The sequence below is a fragment of the Abrus precatorius genome, unplaced genomic scaffold (assembly GCF_003935025.1).
Source record: "Abrus precatorius isolate BTA unplaced genomic scaffold, Abrus_2018 Scaffold7, whole genome shotgun sequence".
NCBI lineage: Eukaryota > Viridiplantae > Streptophyta > Magnoliopsida > Fabales > Fabaceae > Abrus > Abrus precatorius.
The window spans coordinates 18514438-18536020 of record NW_020874417.1 but is presented as its reverse complement, the minus strand read 5'-3'; the positions used below and the strand labels follow the sequence as shown (position 1 = coordinate 18536020).

The following is a 21583-nucleotide window of genomic DNA, read 5'->3' as shown; positions in this document are numbered from 1 at the left end:
CTAATAAATCTTCAACAACTCCATATGGATAAGTGTATGATCTATCAGCTAGCTGCAGTGTAATGTTGGTGGGCTTCACTTCCTCTATCCCAAGTTTTTGCAGAACAGCCGATGGCATCAGATTTATGCTTGCTCCCAAGTCACACAATGCTCTTCCCACAGTGCAGTTTCCTATTTCACAAGGAATGCTAAATGATCCAGGATCTTTTAGCTTTTGAGGAAGCTTTCTCTTGAGAATGGCACTGCACTCCTCTGTTAAGGGTACTGTTTTGCCTTGTTGCAGATCTTGTTCAATTTTTCTCTCTGCTGCATCATTTACTTTCTTTTCTGCTGGTTTAGGACTTGCAATTACAGCTCCACTCCTTATAGTTATGGCTTGACATTGCTCTTTAGGATTGATTACTGTATTGCTTGGAAATCTCCCTTCATCCCTACTGGATATTTGTTGAGCTAATTGTCCGATTTGTGTTTCTAGTTTCTTCATGGAAGCTTCTTGATTCTTGAAACTTGTTTGAGTCACCTTCATAAATTGCAGCATAGTTGCTTCCATCTCACTCAACCTCTCATTCATAGGCTTGGAAAATTTCTGATTTCCTTGAGACTGAGTGGATGAATTCCTCTGAAAATAAGGCTGTTGTGTTGCTAGTCCTGCATTAGAAAGCAAATTTGAGTTAGAATTCTTTGCAGCAGAATATTGATTATTCCAATTAGAATACTGCTGAGTTCTATTATTCAAAAATTGAAATCCAGGGGGATATGATAGCTGTTATCTCTAAAAATTATTCATATAATTCACTTGCTCTTGTGGTTCACTTGTAGATGCTTCGCATGCACCATTCACATGGTTTCCTCCTCAAAAATCACAACTTAGCTGACTAGTAGGCATACTCCCTGTTTGCAAATTGCTGATTTGTTGTGTTAAGGCAGCTAATTGTTCTGAAAACATTTGATTTTGTAGCTGATTATGTGCAAGAAAAGTTTCCAGAACCTTAGCTTCATGACCAGAGTTTCTTCCTTGATTTCTTGAGTTTGAATTCTGATACATTGAAGATGCCATCATCTCAATAATTCTCTGAGCTTCTTCCAAGGACTTTGTATTTAATGAACCTCCAGCAGCAGCATCAACCATTGTTCTTGTTACTGCATTCATCCCATTATAAAAAGTTTCCAATTGCATCCAATCTGGGATGCAATGATGTGGACACCTTCTAACTAATTCTTTGTATCTTTCCCAAGCTTCATACAATGATTCCCCCTCTTGCTGCACAAAGGATGTAATTTCTCCTTTTAACTTAGCAGCTTTGGATGGAGGGAAGTACTTAGTTAGAAACTTATTCACAAGTTCTGTCCAGGTTGTGATGCTTCCTTGTGGTTGAGCTTGTAACCATCATTTTGCTCTATCTCTCAAGGAAAAAGGAAATAGCCTCAATCTGATAGCTTCTTCATTAACTCCATTCATTCTTATGGTGTCACTGCAGAAAATTTGAAATATGTAAGTTAGGATCATCAGAATTTCCTCCAGAAAACTGATCCTGTTGGATTAAATGTAGTAGGGCAGGTTTAATCTCAAAATGGTTGGCTTGAAGAGTTGGCCTGATTATAGAAGAGTTAAAACCATGCATGTTAGGAATAGCATAGTCCCCTAATGTTCTAATTCTGTTTTGCTCTGCCATTTCTATTGCTGGATTTAGTTGTCTCAAAGGTGTAGGTGTTCTTTTCACTCTAGGATTACTCTGAAATTCTGGAGAATGGACAGCTTTTAATTCACTATCACTCCCTATGGCTTTTTCTGCTCTAAACTCTTTTCTCAATCTTCTCAAAGTTATGTCTATGTCAAGATCAAAGACCAGAATTGATTTATTCTTGTTTTTACCACGCATATACTAATCAGATTAAAACAAAATTAGACTACAATCAGTATTCAGAAATGCACAATAGAAATCATGCAAGATCTATCAGTAAAAGCATATAGAAACTTAAATCTAGCAGTTGCAGAATTGTAAAGTCATGTAAAAATATGCAGAATGACAATTACAAATATGAAGAACAATGAAAACCAAAATTATGCAGATAAAAAAAATGTAAAAACTCTATGCAGCAGACAGCAATATTATGCAGAATACTACACAAAATCAAGTAAAATTATGCAGAAAGCAATTTGAAAGCAAAGCAACAAAATAAATGCTCAATCTAGTTACTTTTCTACTACTAATGATATTGAAATGCAAAATTCCCCGGCAACGGCGCCAAAAACTTGTTGTTCACAATCTAACACTAGCAAGTGCACTAGGATTACAGCAAGTAATGAGTAAATTTAAGATCCAAATATCGTCTCCACAGGGAATTTAGGTTTCAAATACCACTTCATAGAATTATAACTATTTAAGTTTTTTCAAAATTGGGAGGAGAGTAGTAACATGTAATAACAGCAAACTAGAACAATTAAAAGTAAAATGAACTTGCAGAAAATAGAACAATGAACAAACAATTATGTAATAATAGAGGAAAAAACCATAGCTAGGGAATTGCTTCACCAAAACTCCAATGTTTAATCAATAAAGTTCTGAATTAAAAGGCATTTGGAAAGAAAGACAATCAGTTTTACATTCTATTGTTCAGAGGTTAATTCCTTAACTCAGTGAACCTAACAGTCAATTAAAACATTCTAATTCCTTAGATCTGATTTAATTCAACATTACTTTAAGTATAAGAAACCAAAAGATTGCAAGATCAAAGTTCCTTATCCCTAAGAAAACTACAATCTTGGTGATTGGTTCAAATCTGAAGAGCAAATTCAATTTCCATTGACAAGAGTTCCTTTGAAATTAGTTCATCAAATTTCCATTCAATTCCTACGTAAAGTGCAGAATCAATCACTCAATCTATTCCAAAGCTTGAAATCTAGATCCAAAATCAATTCAGCATGTTCGTTTCAGATCTACAATCCCTAACTATGAACAAATTACACAGCCATGGCAGCAGAGAAAAGAAAAGAAAGAGAAGAAGAAAATCAGAATCGCCATGGAAGCTTGCTCCATGATGAAGCTTTTTTTCGAGGTGTTTAAAAGATTTGTCGCAAATTCTCATCAAAATTTAAACATTTTAACGTAGTACTAGGGTTACCCTAGATTGTCTCCTGTGAACATTGGCTATTAATCTTCATTAAACATGTTGAAGGCATTAATTGAACAAGCAATTAAAATGGGGGGGGTTTATTGGTTCAAATCAAAATAAAGAGTAACAAACAAACGAGTTTAATTAATTCAAACAATAGAAAGCAGCAATCCTTAGTTCATCCACAAAGATTCTATCCTCATTCCACTCAAGATTTAACATTCATCCTCTCTTCCATGAATTAGGTTAATTTAACAAGCGAAAATCAACCTTATGGTCCCAACGAAATTATGCAATTTGTTAGGCTCTAATCTCTCATCCCAAAATTACGCAACCTTAGAATTAAACCTAGGATTAAGCAATCTCTGGTTTAGAATCTCCTTAAAACGAAATTAGGGTTAATTGAGCAATACCCCCCTCATTCACCATTAATTCAATTCAAGAGACAAGGAAGAAGTAATTCATGAAAAGAAAGGAATTATATTATCATTAAATTCAAGGAACTCAAGAATCTATGCGAACTTACTAAGGATTACACAAAATTTAGCCCTCCATGGAAATGGGGGTCAAAAACGCAGTTGGGAAATGCAGAAAACTCATTAACATTAATGTAAAAGCAAGAGAAATGAGAAACCAAACCCTAGGTTGGACCCTTGGCTATCACCCAAGGTTGCCCTAAGCTGTGGAAAATATCCTAAATTGAGTAAAGAAGAGAAAAGGTTCAAAAAGTGTAAGAACTCCTACCATAATTTGGTAAAAATCTATTTATACTAAAGCTGGCACCCTCCAAAGTAGTTACTCTCATTCTTTCATAGTAAACACGCGCAGCATCAGTTGGGTTTTGCCTCTCTGGAGTGATTACTATGAATATTCATAGTAATCATGCGCAGCACTGGGACATTTTGGACTCTCTGGAGTTGTCACTATGAATTTTGATAGTAACTACGCGCAGCACCTTCAATTCTGCATGCTCTGGAGTGATTACTATGAATATTCATAGTAACCACGCGCAGGTTTAGTGGATTCTGGGTTGCTGTAGTTGTCACTTTAAGCTTTGAAAGTGATCACTTTGGTCCCTTTGCTGAAAATGGCTTACTGTAGTTGTCACTATCAATTTTGAAAGTAGTTACTTTCACCTCAAATTCCTCAAAATCTAATAATTCTTCAAAATAAGCATGTGGATTCCTGCCACATTATTCAAATGATCAAAACATGTAAAATAAACTAACTAAATCAATGTAAATTAAGTAAAAACTAAGAAACCTATATTATTTAGCCTAATTAGAATATTCATCTTATTTTCACTATCTAAGTCTATTCTTTTCTATATAGAGTAATAAATGATGTATAAAAATTTAGTAAAATGTGGATTCATCACTCCACTCTAATTCCTCTTCGTGAAGCTCCGAGATTCGAATCCCCACTCCTCTCTCTCACTTCCTCTAACAAGAATCTAACTAAAAAAAATTAAAAATGAATAGAATCCCCTTTTCTGGATCCCCTTTTTCTGGATCCCCTTTTTCTGGATCGTTTCTGGTATTTATAGAATTTCCCAGATTTTCATGTCATCACTTTTATAAGAAATAGTAGTTACGCAGAAGGTTTATGGTTGCGCGTTAACACTTTTCCCAGTAATAGTGGCCGCGCGCAACTTCCTGATATTGAGAGCTCTCTGGAACTATCACTCTTGCTGATAAAAGTGACAACACAGAGTCAAAGTAGTTGCGCGTTATCACTCTTATAGATAAAAGTGACTACGCGCAACTCGCCAAGTTGAAGACTCCCTGGAACGATCACTTTTGATGACAATAGTGGTTACGCAGAGCTTTCCTGATATTTTGCTTCTCTGGAACTATCACTTTTAATGATAAAAGTGGTAACGCCCAGGCTTCACTTCTTCTTTGAGCTCTAAAGTGATCACTTTCACTGACAATAGTGATCACGCCCAGTCTGCATTTTCTTATTCTTGTATTTTTGGAGTCCAGACTTGCTTCTTTCCTCTTCCTTGTCATCAAGCCTCCATGGATATGATCCTTGCTCAATTTATTCCTTCAAAACAAGATTAAAAACTTAATTCCTAAGCAAAAATTTCACAATTGCTAAAATAACTACAAATTTAAACAAAACTTCAATTCCTTCTCTTTTTCTGTGTTTTTCTGCTTTCTTTATATATTTTTCTTATCAAATGTGTTAGAATTATGCTAAAATAGCAGTCAAAATATAGATTCATCAATAACCTGTGCGTTATCACTATTTCTGAGAAAAGTGATCAATCCAGAGCTTAAGTTCAGAAGTTAACCTGTCCGTTAACACTTTGTTCAACAATAGTAACCACGCCTATAAAGAAAGGCTCTGCGTTATCACTATTACAAATAACAGTGATTGTTCCAGAACTCGGATAAGAGGAACAAGCTGTGTGTCACAACCCCTTTTTATAAAGAGTCAATAACATTTCCGCTTATCTTTCTTAGTTTATTTATTTAATTTATATTGCACTAGATATATGTATATCAGTAAAAGAGTATAAATTTTTCAAAAATAGAACTCCAATATTTAAATGAGCAAATAATGAGCCTCATGGGCCTTTATATACAACATTTAAGTTTTTACATAAACTTTCACATTTACATCATCTAATTCGGTGCAAATTGAATACAGGTATTTAAAACATAATTACATTCGTTGACAAATTAGTAACCTAACAAACTAACATAGACCAACAAAATGGTCAACTCCATATTTTTCTCAAAAGTTGCTAACTTCAATGTTTCTCAGTCGGACCTTCCAGCTTGAGAAGTCGATGCATTCTCTGTACCTTCTCCTCATATACCATCGTACGATCATTGCAGCACACACATATACCAAAACAACAAAATGCAAGGGTGAGCTTATATAATTAACAACCTTATTAATGAAATATGCATAAATATAGCTAGAATTTATTCAAACAAATCATATCAGTCAGCACACCACATTTTAAAGCCTCAATACAATAAAGCAGCATGTCCAGCCCATTCCTAAGCGAATGCAAATGCATTGATTTCAGTTTCCATCTTGTTTCACAGCCTAAGCAATCCAGAGGAACTATTTCTGGTCTGGGAGTGACCCATCTCGATATCTGGATCCAGATACAGCACAACTTAACATCCTAATCAGCTCTAAAATAATGATGATAGTGAATAGAATGCAGCATAGCTAAATCAGCATATTACGACACAATAAAATATTTCATTTTCAGCTTCAGCATTACAACTATATATATATATATATATATATTCACGGCCTCAACAAAACAGCAATACATATATTCACAACAAAACTCAGTATATACAACACAACATATTCAATCACAGTTAACCTAGGTTATTCATCATATGAGCTAAATCAGCTTAGTTAAATGGCCGAGAAAACTACTCAACTATATTGTTTTAAATTTTGATCTAGAATATGGCCACTCAATAACTTATTCTCAACTATATCAACATCAAGTTCTTAACTAGCTCCATATTCACTATACAGATAAATCAGCTCATATAAGCTCCTCTTATCTGGAATGAGTTCCAAAATAGTACTTCTAGGGAGTTCTGTAGAAAGATCGACCGTTTGAATGTGGAATAAGGCTTGATTAGCTCAGATCTACTCAAAATAACAAGATTTAAATCCCTTGAGAAAGAGAGAGAAAAGAAACAAGGTAAAAACTGAGAAATGAGCTCTGAGAACTCACCTAGACCTCAATGAGATAACAGATCTTACTTTGATCAGAAAGGAATTTGGCTTTGAGGAAGTTTTCTCTAGGAGTAATAGGAGATAGAATAGAGAGAAACTAAGAGAGAAAGCTGTCTGGTGAGAATTTGCGCTCTCGCTTAAGCGAGCTACTTCTCACTTGAGCAAGCACCACTTTCGCCTGGGCGAGCCAACCCTCGCCCGAGCAAGAAAACGAGACAGTAGAACCTCTCAAATTTCTGATATTCTCGCTTGAGCGAGCAACACGTCGCTGAGCGAGCTACATCTCGCCTGAGCAAGCAGCATTCTCGCTTAGGAGAGATTACATCCAGAGAGCTACCTATTAGTCCTGCGACATCTCACTTGAGTAAGAACCTCTCGCTTGAGCGAGATCACTTCTCGCCTGAGCGAAACTCCTTCTCGCCTGGGCGAGGGGACAGCTGGGGTAATCCTATCTGCTCTTGCTTTGAGCGAGACTGATATCGCTTGAGCAAGAACACTCCAGGATTCCTAATTTTGCATGACAACTCCAAGATTCACCCTGCATCTAGAACTCTCAATCTCCCTCTCAATTGAAATTATACTGGTTCTCGATTATACTTCCTAGCTTATTTGATGTACAACACACTTAACAACCAATTCCTAACCTTTCTGCTCATCACACTCGACAACATCATAATACAACATTCAAACTATATACAACTCATCACGAGGAAATCATACAACTTTCACATTCACATTTCAATATATGTAAATAATTCATACACTTTAAGCATACTTGGCACGATTTGAATGGAATAATAAATACATCAATCTGATAATTCTCCCCTGAAAATAAATTTTTGTCCTCAAAATTCTTTCATCCTCAAAGAGATGAGGACATTGCTTTCTCATTTGCTCCTCCAACTCCCATGTAACATCACTAGTGTCAGGCTAGTGATTTATTATTGAGTAATCTATAATATTTTATACTTGTTCAATGTTAATTGAAGGATTATTTGGTACTGGAATATATTTAGATGGAGTTTGAAATTATAAAATAAAATAAAATAAAATAAAAATGAACAGTGCCCTGAACAGTGTTCCAGCAATGAACAGTAAATTCTGGCGGTGAACAGTAAATTTTGAAAATTTTCTATAAAAAGGGGGCTTCACACGAAATTTTCATTTCTTCATTCCTCTCCAAGGTTCTCAAAGGTTCTAAGGCCGTATACTACCATTTTCTCTCATATTAAACCCTCATAAACTTAGATTTCTTGCCAGATCTGAGATTCTACGTCTATTCTGAGGGATTTGAAGTAAGTTTCTTTAAGATTGAAGCTAGATTTACCGTTCGTTTTTCTTCTTCTTCTCTTTCTCATAGAAGTTCATGGTGTTCTTAGGAGAAACTCCGTTCTAAAGCCAAATCTTCGGTGAATCTTGCTATAAAAGACGTAATATTCGGTAGATCTAGTGTGAATCATTGTTCTGAGGTAAGGAGAGTTTACTTTAATTTATGAACAACGTTTTGAACAGTTTAATATGCTATTTCAAGATGTTTTGATATGATTTTGTTAGATCTATTGAAGAAAAGCTATTTTATGAGCTATAACTGCTGTTAATTGATTTAAAATATTGAGATTTTCGCTGATCTATTATAAACTTGCCTTAGCTGAGTTGTTATAATAATTTTGGCGGTGTGCATCATGCTGAAAAATATGTTTTGCATCATTATAGAGCCGAGTTACATGTTTAGGTGGGTAGACATGTAACGGTAAGTTCATGCTGAGCTACTGTGCTATGCTATCTGGATCCAAATACCAGAATGGGTCGCTCCCGGACCGGCTCGGTTCCTTCTGGATTACTTAGGCTGTGAAACCAGTTGGAAACCGTTTTCATGCTGTGCATTAGATGGGCTGAAAATGCATGGGGCTATTGCTGTGAGAAATATTTTGCTCTATATATATGATTTTATTTTATTTTTGTAAGCTCACCCTTGCATTTCTTTCTATGTCGTTGTGTGCGTGTGTACTGCGATGATCGTACGGTGGTACGTGAGCAGATGTAGCAGGTGTTGCATCTACTTCACAGGCTGAGGGGCCAGTTTTTTTTCGCAATCTAACACTAGCAAGTGCACTAGGATTGCAGCAAGTGATGAGTAAATTTAAGATCAGAATATCGTCTCCACGGGGAATTTAGGTTTCAAGTACCACTTCACAAAATTATAACCATTTGAGCCATACGAATTTTGGAATGAGATTTGTAACATATAACAGCAGTAAACCAGAGCAAAAAGTAAAGAACTTGCAAAAAAAAATAGAGTATAAGATTTGTAATGAAATAAGATAGGAATGAAGAATAGTTAGGAATTTACTTCACAAGAATATCAGTATTAATTCAATTATGCCTCTGAACATTCAAAAACTTGATTAATTGACAATCAGTTTCTCATAGCAATAGCCAAAGGTTAATTCCTTAACTCATTGACCCTAACAAGTAACTAAACCACCCTAATCCCTTAGGTGAAGTTCAATTTCAAGTTGCATTAAGACTTAGAACCTTAAGATTGCAGAATTAGGTCTCCTTATCCCTAAGAAATCCCCAAATTCTGATTGCTAACTCAGATCGAAGAAGCAAATCCAACTTCCATTGGTAATTGTTCCTCTAAGATGAATCAAACGAATTTCCATTCATAGATTGCAAGAAAAACAGAATTCACAATTCAATTAATCCAAGAACTCAAAATCCAAAAGCAAGAGTCAAATCAATACATCAATTCGAGTTCCATAAACCCCTAACTACAAGAAAACTACTCAGACATGGGAGAAGAGAAAGAGAAAGAAGAAGAAGAAGGAGAAAAACTCCAAGAAGTCATGGCCAGAAGCTCCAATCCGATTCCTCTTTGTGGAAGCTTCAAGACTTGACCCCAATCTTCTCTCTCAATCTCTCTCAACGAGATCTAATAGAAAAATAGAAAAATAAAACTGAACTCTGAAAAAAATCTGCACGTTTCTGTTATTTATAGAATTTTTCAGATTTGCGCGTTATCACTTTTATGAGAAATAGTAGCCACGCAGAAGGTTTATGGTTGCGCGTTAACACTTTTATGAGAAAAAGTGACCACGCGCAACTTTCCTGATATTGAAGGCTCTCTGGAACTATCACTCTTGCTGATAAAAGTGACTACGTAGAGCTCAAGTGGTTGCGCGTGATCACTCTTACTAATAAAAGTGATTACGCGCAACTCGCCAGGTTGAAGGTTCTTTGGAATGCTCACTTTCAATGATAATAGTGGCTACGTGGAGTGTTCCTGATATTTTGCCTCTCTGGAATGATCACTTTTGTTGAAAATAGTGATAACACCCAGCCTGTATTCTTCATTTCTAGTATTTTAAGCCCAGACTTGCTTTGCTTGCTCTTCCTTTCCATTATGCTTCCATTTCCATGAACTTTGCTCAGATTATTCCTACAAAAACAAGATTAAAAACTTAATTCCTAAGCAAAAATTCCACAATTGCTAAGATAACTACAATTTTAAAGAAAACTTAAATTCATTCTCTTTTTCTGAGTTTTTCTGCTTTCTTCATATATTTTTCTTATCAAATGTGTTAGAATTATGCTAAAATATCAGTAAAAATATGGATTCATCACCAGTGAAGAAATGTTAGAAGCTGGGGTCGAGTAATATTGCATCAAATTCCTCTTTCCCTTATATTTTGAGACCTCATGTAGAGGGAGCTATATAATATAATTTTTGGTATTTTGAACATTATGAACTAAGTGTAATATCATGTTGTTCTGTTGAATATTTGTTTTAAGAAACTTTGTTTTATTTTGAATGAGAAGAGAATTCCATACTTATATTCTCTATTATTTATTTATCTTAAATAAGTTTGTGATGTAGAAACAATGTTCTCGGTTCCTTATAAAAGGGGTCGTGACAACTAGTAACTGGATCCCAAACGACTTTCACTAGTTAAATTGACTTGCCTCTGAGTTTCTTAACTTTACTATCTTTAATATGTGCTGCTAGAAGCTCAATCAACAAGTTATCTCGTATCTGCATAGTATCTGGCTCTATCACATGGTTTGGATTTGGAACATACTTTCTTAGTTGGGATACATGAAAAAAATTATGCAGCCCTACTAATTGAGGCGGTAATGCCAATTCATATGCTACAGATCCTCTACGATACAATATCTGATACGGCCCAATAAACTTAGGTGTCAGCTTCTTTGCTTTCAAAGTTCGTCCTACACCCGTAGTTCTTGATACTTTCAAAAACACATGATCCCCCACCTTAACTCCAAAGGTCTCCGATGCTGATCAGCATACGACTTTGAGTTTCTCTTAGTTTATTTTGAATCAACTCAACTTTCTCTATAGTTTTCTGAAGCATCTTAGGTCCAACCATCAAATGAACTCCATCTTGGAACCAACAAACTAGAGTTCAGCATTTCTGCCATACAAAGCTTCAAAAGGCGCCATGCCGATGCTTGAATGATAACTATTATTGTAGGTAAATTCCACATGAGGAAGCATGTCCTCCCAATTACCCTTCTGATCAATAACACAAGCATGCAGCAAATCTTCCAGGGTCTGAATAGTTCACTCTGACCGACCATCAGTTTGAGGGTGATATACTGAACTTAGTTTCAGCTGGGTACCCAAAGCTTCTTGAAAACTTTGCCATAATTGAGAAGTGAAGCGAGGATCTCTATCATTGATGATGCTAGAAGGCACCCCATGCAACTTAACAATCTCTTTGATGTACAGCTAAGCAAGTTTTTCCATGGAATAAGTCATATTAGCGGCAGAAAATAAACACACTTAGTCAGTCAATCAACTATGACCTATACAGCATCGTGATTTCTAACAGTCTTTGGCAAATGGGACACAAAGTCCATAGTTACAGCATCGTATTTCCATTCAGGGATCTCTATGGTCTATAATTCTCCAGACAGATAATGGTGTTTTGCTTTTTCCTTTTGACAAGTCAGACAAACTTTAACAAATCTGGCTATTTCAGCTCTCATGTCTGGCCACCAAAACATCTGTTTCAAATCTTGATACATCTTCGTTATTCTAGGGTGAAGATTTAAGCTGCCCATATGTCCTTCTTCTAAAATTTTCCTCTTCAATTCAGCTCCTCTAGGGATACAAACTCGGTCATGGTATCGAAGAATACCATTAGCACCTCTATTGAAACCAACTACACGATCTGTGCCCAAAAGTAATACAATCCAGCATAATCTAGCATCCTTCCACAGTTGTTTATCCTTAACCTCTTGTAGTAATTCATTAGTCACTACTAGCTTGCCACAACTGATCTTTCCAGGTACTATCTCCATGTATAAGTTCAGATTGCTAAATTGTTCTATTAAACGAGACTCACTAACTCTTAGTGAGAAAGTCTGAACCACACTTCTGCTCAAAGCATTAGCTACTACATTAGCTTTGCCTAAATGGTATTGAAATTGAAACTCATAATCTTTAAGAAATTCCACCCAGCGCCTCTGCCTCATATTCAACTCTTGTTGATCAAATAAGTATTTATGACTTTTGTGGTCACTGTACACATTGAATTGTGCCCCACATAAATAATGCATCCATATTTTTAGGGCAAACACCACTGCAGCCAATTCTAGATCATGTGTGGGGTAATTCTGCTCATGAGTCCTTAACTAATGCGATGTATATGCTAACACTTTCTTGTCTTGCATCAATACACATCCCAACCCTTAGTGTGATGCATCACAATACACCTCAAAAGGTCGATTGACATCAAGAAGAATTAACATTGGAGAGGATGTCAACCTTTGCTTCAACTTATTAAAGCACCGCTCATATTCCTCAGTCCAAATGAAAGGTTGCAATCTTTACAAATCCCTTTATAAATCTCTGATAGTAGCCTGCTAAGCCGACAAAGCTATGAATTTTTGTGGTTGTCTTGGGTCTTTCCCACTTCAACACTGATTCTACCTTTGAAGGATTAACAACAATTTCTTCAGTTGAGATCATGACCAATAAATTTTACTTCTTCAATCCAAAATTCACATTTAGACAACTTGGCATATAATTGTTTCTCTTTTAGAATTTCCAAAACAATTCTTAAATATTCAGCATGTTCATCCTTTGAACTAGAATAGATAAGGATATCATTAATAAATACTACTACAAACCAATTCAAAAATGGTCTAAAGATCCGATTCATGTTGTCTATAAATATTGTTGGGGCATTTGTAACTCCAAAAGGCATTACCATATACTCATAATGTCCATACCGAGTACGAAAAGCTGTCTTTGATATGTCCTCATCCTTAACTCGGATTTGATGATATCCAGACTTTAAATCAATCTTAGAGAATACCTTAGCACTTTTCAACTGGTGCATCAGATCATCAATCCTCGGCAATTGATATTTATTCTTAATAGTTAACTTGTTCAACCGACGATAATCTATACAAAGTCTTGAACTTCCATCTTTCTTGGTGCTTCCCACGGCGACACACTTGGCCTAATCATCTTTTTCTGCATTAGATCCTTGATCTGATTTTTTAGTTCCATCAATTCTTTTGGCGCCATTTGGTAATGTGCTATAGATACTGGCTCAGCTCCAGGTACTAAGTCTATGCCAAACTCAATCTCCCTGGGTGAGGTATTCCAAGAAAAATTTTTGGAAAATCCTGCACCACTGGTATTAACCAAAGTTCCTGCTCCTGCTCTATACTCACAACAGCTAAAAGAATAAAACATGAAGCCCCTTCACCAACAGCTACCTCCACTTGACTTATACAAATCGTCTCCGATAAATCTTGCTGCTCCGGGAAAATTATATGTCGCTAAGCACAATTGATCAAAACATGATTGGCAGTTAGCTAGTCCATGCTTAAGATTACATCCAAGTCCAACATAGGGATACTAATAAGATTAACCCTATACTCGTGTCCCTCAACTACTATAAGGCATCCAATACAAACTGTCGAAGTCGTTACTGAATTCAATGGAGGTGTTGTCACCACTATATCACATCTCAAATCGCTAACAGGAAATTTCAAATCTTTCACATAAGCATCCACAATAAAGGAGTGCGTGGCTCCAGAATCAAAAAGCACAAAGAGGGATGTACCTACCACAACTCCTATCCCTTGAACAAGATCCGTAGCTTGTGCAGCTTCTATCCCAAAGGTAGTAAACACACGACCCTTAGCTCTAGGCCTAGTTACTTGTGGAGTATTAACTGCTTTGGGTCTCATAGCATGTAAAGCACTAGCAGTAGATGATGCTACTCCACTGCGAGAAGTGGGGCAATCCTTAGCAAGATGCCCCAGCTGTCGGCATAAAAAACAAACCCTAGTGTCATCCTGCTGGCATTGATTCAGGTAATGTGGTCCTCCACACCGAAAGCATCTCTTCATCGTAGGGGCTAGAGCTCTAAAAGATGGTACACTTAATCCCCTAGGCTATAGAGCAGAGATGGCAATACCCACTGGTCTAGATCTAAAGATGTCGCTCCTTTAGACTGAGAAGGTTGAAACTGCTGCTGGTTATATGGTCTGCTATAAGGGCCCTTCCTGGTACGCCTATTTCCTCCATAACTACAAGCCTGTCTGCTAGACTGAGCTTTCCCTACCTCACTAGCATCATCTAATTTGAGGCTCTCAATAATGGTGGCTTGATTCACCAAATAAGAAAATTTTGTAATCCTCAATGGAATCAAAGTTTTCTTTATATCAGTTCTCAGCCCATCAGAAAACCTCTAGCATCTTCACTCCTCAGAGGTCAGATGCGAATAAAATCGATAAAGTCATTCAAACTAGATAGCATATTCATAGACAGATGAGTTCCCTTGCACCAAACTAAGGAACTCCCTTTTCCTCGTAGCACGAACATGAGGTGGAAAGAACTTTCCTAGGAAGCTACTCTTGAATACCTCCCAATTAATAACCTCACCTCGAGCCTCTAACATAGTACGAACTCCTTGCCACTACATCTCTGCATCTTCTACCAGCATATATGCAACATAAATAACCTTCTTATCCTTAACACATCCCATGGTAATAAATATCTTCTCAATCTCTCGGATCCAGAGCTCAGCTGCATCTGGTTCGTCAACTCTAGTGAACTGAGGGGGTTCACTCTTCCTAAATTTTGATAGACCCTAATACTCAGGTGGTGGTACTGCTGTGGCAGAAGCTATTGCTGCTGCCTGAGCTGCAGCGGCTACTTGACTCGTAGCTTGCTGTTGTTGGACTACCTCCAGACTCTGCCTCACGACGGCTACCATAGCCTCCATAGCTTGATCCATTTGGTTCACATCAAGTGGAGGAGGATTTGAAGCAGGTCTTCTAGGTGGTTTTGCCATCTTAATCACAAAATAGAACCAACTTAGAATATCTACGGCAACCCATATCTCAAATTGAATATTCAGCTATTCAGTTAATCTACTTCAACAAACACATTTACAACAAGACACACTTTAACACATATCAACAAAGCAAATGAACAAGCTCGACATATAATAACATATAAAAGCAGATTTATCATACATTTCAACTCATTAAGTACAACATCATGTTATTATTTATAATTTAATGTAGACAATAAAACACAGCTTATTTGACCATTTCACACAACACAGCTTAACGACATCTTACTCAGTCACCCAGCCCGCCTATACCTGCCACGTGGTCACACACGGGTCAAAATACACCTAATTACTGTAGTACGAGGTAAGCAACTAGGGTCATTTCTCAAAGAATCACAAGAACGAATTAATCTATTTAGAGAGTATATAAGACGGGGGGTTTGTTTATAAAAGAAAAGAAAATGCAACTAATTATAATTAGAATAAAGAGTGAACAGAAATTGAAATTCCAATCCAAGAATTAAGAAGAACAATAACTACTCTATCATAGGATTTTTAAGAGAATACATCAACAAGCAATTTGGTAATTAACAATGAATCGAAATGAAACCTCAATTCGGCTATGAAAATGGCCTCCTTTTGACTGGTTGCCTAAAGGACAATTGTAGCCTTGGATGTCAGCTTTAAAACGCCACTAGAATGGGCTTAATCGGATGTCTGTGGACTGAGATATGGCCCAAATACTGCACCTTGCTCAGGATCTGCGACTGCATCGCTTCAGTTCACTTCTAGGCCCAAAGTCTGCTTCTTAACACCAAATTGGTCTTCGACCTCTATATACAACTTGTGGGCCTATCTCTAAGCTTTTCTACAAATCAAAAATCACAATGAGATGAGCTCTACAACTCAAGATATGACCCAAAAACTAAAACAATGTCAGAATTTGCCTAATGCTGGAAAAATTAAATAAAGCCCAAATGAAATCCGAACAACATAAAATGGTCTAATTAAAACCAATTAGGCACAAAAAGGGATTAATGAGCTAGGAATGAGAGAAAATAAGTATATAAAAATCCAATTGATCAAATTCCCCCACACTTAGCTCTTGCATGTCCTCATGAAAGACTCAACTAGGCAAATAAAATCATGCAATAAGCAAAATGAATAAACAAATTGTTCAATGAATCATCAAAAGTGCTAAGGTTAGGGACACAAAGTCAAACAAGGTATCAAGAGTTTCCCAACAATCGAAACATTCAACTCTACACCTCTAAAAAATGTAAGCCAAGCAATATCATTCAAAGTGTATAGATCAAGTATGCAAGACCTCATAAGATGGTGTATAGAACTCTCAACTCTCAAGTGTATAGTTCAAACTGTATCACTCAAGTCACCTCAAAAGACAATGCATTACCATATGCTTGTTAATCTTCTACTTCTCTACTACTTACAATCAAATGCAAACACAACTCAAGAGGACTTTATTCAAGGTTATAATGGGGCCAAGGTAAAGGTAGGGAAATATGAGGATATGACAAGATACAACCTAAGAGAATAGAAGTAACATTGGTCCTTGGATAAATCAAGCCATAACACACACTTATTCTTTTTGGACTTCTTTTTCCCTTTATCAAAATTCCCCATTTTATTATTATTATTATTATTTTCTTTTTCTTTCTTTCTTCTTTTTTTTTTTTTTTGAGATGCCTTGCATCCTTTTAAACGCCCACACTAGATTCCAAATACAACAACTTCCCTAAGGTTGGGTATAACATGGTTTTCCACTTAAAGCTTGTAATGTGCTAGAAATCAAAGAATGGTCAATATGGCTCAAAGGGGCTAAACAATGGGCAAAATGCAAGGTAGGCTATATGGCCAAGTGGGTAAAATGAAATAAATTCCTCTATCATGTTCATGAATGCATTGAAAAATGTAGCCTCGAAGAAAAGTCAAAACAAGTTCTAGAATGACAAAATCTAAGAGGGAAAGCACACAAGAAAGAAAAGGATGCATGAAGTGTAACCATCCAAAATAAGGCTCAAAAGCTCACAAGGGTAAAGTCCAACATATTCAAATATACAAGTCGAAATCTATCACCCATTTACAAATATCAAGAGGAAAAAGTAAAAATGAAATCATATTGGAACCCTATCCTCCCTAATGCCTTAACTCACAACTTTCAACAATGGAAAACAAGAGTAAGAACAAAGCAAAATTTATTTATTTATTTATTTAACAAACAAATAAACCAAGGAACAAATCTATAATGAAAGACTAATTACTAAATAACCTATTACTAAACTAACTATTCCCCGACACTTCAATTATACATTGTCCTCAATGTAATACATAATGGAAATGCAAGTGAAGTGAAGTAGGGAAAGAGAAAAAGAAACTCCCCTATCAAGTGTAAATGGCTGCTAGCAAGCGGACCTCCTCAATGGTCTCCAAGGGTGTGTCCTCATGAAAAGGCTTCAAGCGGTGGCCATTCACTATGAATACTTTATCTGTTCCAGGCTCCAAAATCTGTAAAGCACCATATGGAAAAATCTTAATTACTATATAAGGGCCAAGCCACCTAGAACGAAGCTTACCAGAAAAGAGCTTGAGGTGAGAGTTTTGTCTTATCATGTACATGCGGGAGTTCTCATAGGCTTCCAACCGAATCTCCTTTAACTCTTGAAGTTGGAACTTCCTGTGAAGTCTGGACTGGCTCATATCAAGGTTGCAGTTCTTAACTGCCCAATATGCTTTGGGCTCAATTTCCACCGGAAGGTGGCATGCCTTGCCAAAGACAATTCTTTAAGGGGATATCCCCAAAGGGGTCTTGTAGGCAGTGCGGTAAGCCCATAGTGCATTTTCAAGCCTCTTCGTCCAATCCTTCCTGTTTGTCTGAACTGTTTTCTCCAGAATATGTTTCAGCTCCCTATTTAATACCTCTGCCTGTCCATTAGTCTGCAGATGGTATGGAGTTGAAACCTTGTGAGTGACACCATATTTCTTTAGTAGAGCTGCCATGTTCCTATTACAGAAATGGCTTCCTTGATCATTGATGATTGCCCGGGGCACTTCAAACCTACAAAGAATGAGTGATTTGACAAAATCTACAACAACATGAGAGTTGTTGTTCGCAATCTAACACTAGCAAGTGCACTAGGATTGCAGCAAGTAATGAGTAAATTTAAGATCTAAATATTGTCTCCACAGGGAATTTAGGTTTCAAGTACCACTTCACAGAATTATAACTATTTGAACCATACAAATTTGAAAGGAGAATTGTAACATACAAAAGCAATAAACCAAAACAATTAAGAGTAAAGAAAAACGTGTAGAAAATAGATCAATGAATGCAATGTGAGATTAGAAATGGATTGAAAGGTAGTTAAGAATTTACTTCACAAGAATGTCAATATTAATTCAATTATGCTTCTGAAAATTCAAGAACGTGGTTAATTAACAATTAGTTTCACATTTTAATAGCCAAAGGTTAATCCCTTAACTCATTGACCCTAACAAGCAACTAAACCACCCTAATCCCTTAGGTGAAGTTCAATTTCAAGTTGCATTAAGACTTAGAACCTTAAGATTGCAGAATTAGGTCTCCTTATCCCTAATAAATCCCTAGATTCTGATTGCAAACTTAGATCAGAGATTCAAATCAAACTTCCATTGGTAAATGTTCCTCTTTAATGAACTATACAAATTTCCATTCATAGATTGCAAGAAAAGTAGAATTCATAATTCAATTAATCCAAGAACTCAAAATTCAAAAGCAAGAATCAAATCAATACATCAATTCAAGTTTCATAAACCCCTAACTACAAGAAAACTACTCAGACATGGGAGAAGAGAAAGAGAAAGAAGAAGAAGAAAAACTCCAAAAAGCCATGGCTGGAAGCTCCAATCTAATTCCTCTTTGTGGAAGCTTCAAGACTTGACCCCAATCTTCCCTCTCAATCTCTCTCAACGACAATCTAACAGAAAAACGGAAAAAGAAAACTAAATCTCAAAAATCTAGGCGCATATGGTATTTATAGAAATTCTCGGATTTGCACGTTATCACTTTTATGAAAAATAGTAGCTACGCAGAAGGTTTATGGTTGCGCGTTAACACTCCTATGAGAAAAAGTGGCCACGCGCAACTTTCCTGATATTGAGAGCTCTCTAGAACTATCACTCTTGCTAATAAAGTGACAATGCAGAGCTCAAGTGGTTGCGCGTGATCACTCTAATGAATAAAAGTGATTACGTGCAACTCGCCAAGTTAAATGCTCTCTGAAACGTTCACTTTCGATGATAATAGTGGTTACGGGGAGCTTTCCTGATATTTTGCCTCTCTGGAACGCTCACTTTTAATGATGAAAGTGGTAATGCCCAGGCTTCACTTCTTCTCTGAGCTCTAGAGTGATCACTTTCACGGATAATAATGATCACGCCCAGTCTACATTTCTTTGTTCTTGTGTTTTGGAGTCCAAACTTGCTACTTTCCTCTTCCTTTTCATCAAGCCTCCATTTTCATGAACCTTGCTCGAATTATTCCTTCAAAAACAAGATAAAAAACTTAATTTCTAAGCTAATATTTCACAATTTCTAAAATAACTATAAATTGAAAGAAAACTTCAAATCATTCTCTTTTTCTGAGTTTTTCTGCTTTCTTCATATATTTTCCTTATCAAATGAGTTAGAATTATGCTAAAATATCAGTAAAAATATGGATTCATCAAGAGTCATCAGTTCGGGTGGCCTTGGCCTCCACCCACTTGGAGACATAATCAACAGCCAACAAAATATAAACAAAACCAAATGAGACAGGAAATGGACCCATAAAATCAATACCCCAAACATCAAATATCTCACAAAACAATAATGGTTGTTAAGGCATCTCATTTCTATGGGAGATAGTACCCGTCTTCTGACATTGTTCACAATTCTTACAATAGGTGTAAGAATCCTGAAACAATGTGGGCCAGTAAAAACCTGCATCTAAGACCTTCCTAGCAGTGCATTGTCGCCCAAAGTGATCACTACAAGTAAGTGTATGACAAAAATGCAAAATGGAAGGAATCTCAAGCTCATGCACATAGCGCCTAATAATCTGATCACTACACATGCGCCACAAATAAGGATCATCCCAGACATAATATTTAGCCTCACTCCTAAGTTTCTCTATTTGATGCTTTTTAAAATAAGCAGGCAACTAGATAGTTAACCAAGTCAGCATACCACAGGTCCTTACCTCACAGCTCTAAAAGCTGCTCATCTGGAAAGTTCTCAGGGATAGGTAGAGGCTCTAAAGTCTGTGGAATTCGACTCAAGTGGTCCGCTACTAGGTTCTCAGCTCCACTCTTATCCTTGATCTCTATGTCAAACTCCTGCAACAGCAGCATCCACCTGATGAGTCTGGGCTTAGCATCCGGCTTCTTTAATAGGAACTTCAATGCTGCATGATCAAAGAAAATAGTCACTTTAGTTCCTAATAGATAAGCACGAAATTTATCTAAAGTAAAAATGATAGCCAGAAGCTCTTTTTTTGTAGTGGTGTAGTTAGCCTGTGCAGAATCCAGAGTCCGAGAAGCATATGCTATGACATGAGAAATCTTTCCAATTCTCTGAGAAAGTACAGCCCTAATTGCAAGGTTTGATGCATCACACATGAGCTCAAACAGATATTCCCAATTTGGTGACTAAAGGACAGGAGTAGAAATGAGGTGCCGCTTCAATTGATCAAAAGCTCTCCTGCAAAACTGGAAATCTATATCCTTCTGCAGCAGCTTGGAAAGTGGAAGGGCGATTTTACTGAAATCCTGGATAAATCGCCTGTAAAAACCTGCATGACCAAGAAAAGAACGCACTTCCCGCACGCATGTAGGGTAAGGTATAGAAGCAATAACATCAATCTTGGAACTATCAATAGCTATACCCTCACCAGAAATAACATGTCCTAAGACTACACCTTGCCTAACCATAAAATGACACTTTTCATAATTCAAAACAAGGTGAGACTCAACACATCTATGCAATACCCTAGCAAGGCTATCCAAGCATGCATCAAATGAAGTACCATAAGCAGTAAAATCATCCATGAAGACATTCATGCAATTCTCTAGAAAATCAGAAAAAATGCTCACCATGCACCTCTGAAATGTACCTGGGGCATTGCATAGACCGAAAGGCATTCTCTGGTATGCAAATGTACCAAATGGACAAGTGAAGGTTGTTTTCTCTTGATCCTAAGGTGCAATGTGAATATGAAAATAACCAGAGAATCCGTCAAGAAAACAGTAACGTGACTGACTTGCCAATCTTCCCAGCATCTGATCAATGAACGGTAATGGGAAATGGTCCTTCCTAGTGGCATGGTTCAGCTTTCTGTAATCAATGTAGACTCTCCAGCTTTT

General features: G+C 36.7%; 1 non-coding gene and 1 pseudogene across 1 annotated transcript; both read left to right on the top strand.

Moving 5' to 3' along the window:
• LOC113871588 overlaps positions 1-21583 on the top strand; it is a 135260-nt pseudogene that overhangs the window by 102668 nt on the left and 11009 nt on the right.
• Positions 1188-1294, top strand: LOC113873998. Its single transcript, XR_003506060.1, has one exon. It is a non-coding gene; the product is annotated as a small nucleolar RNA R71 (small nucleolar RNA).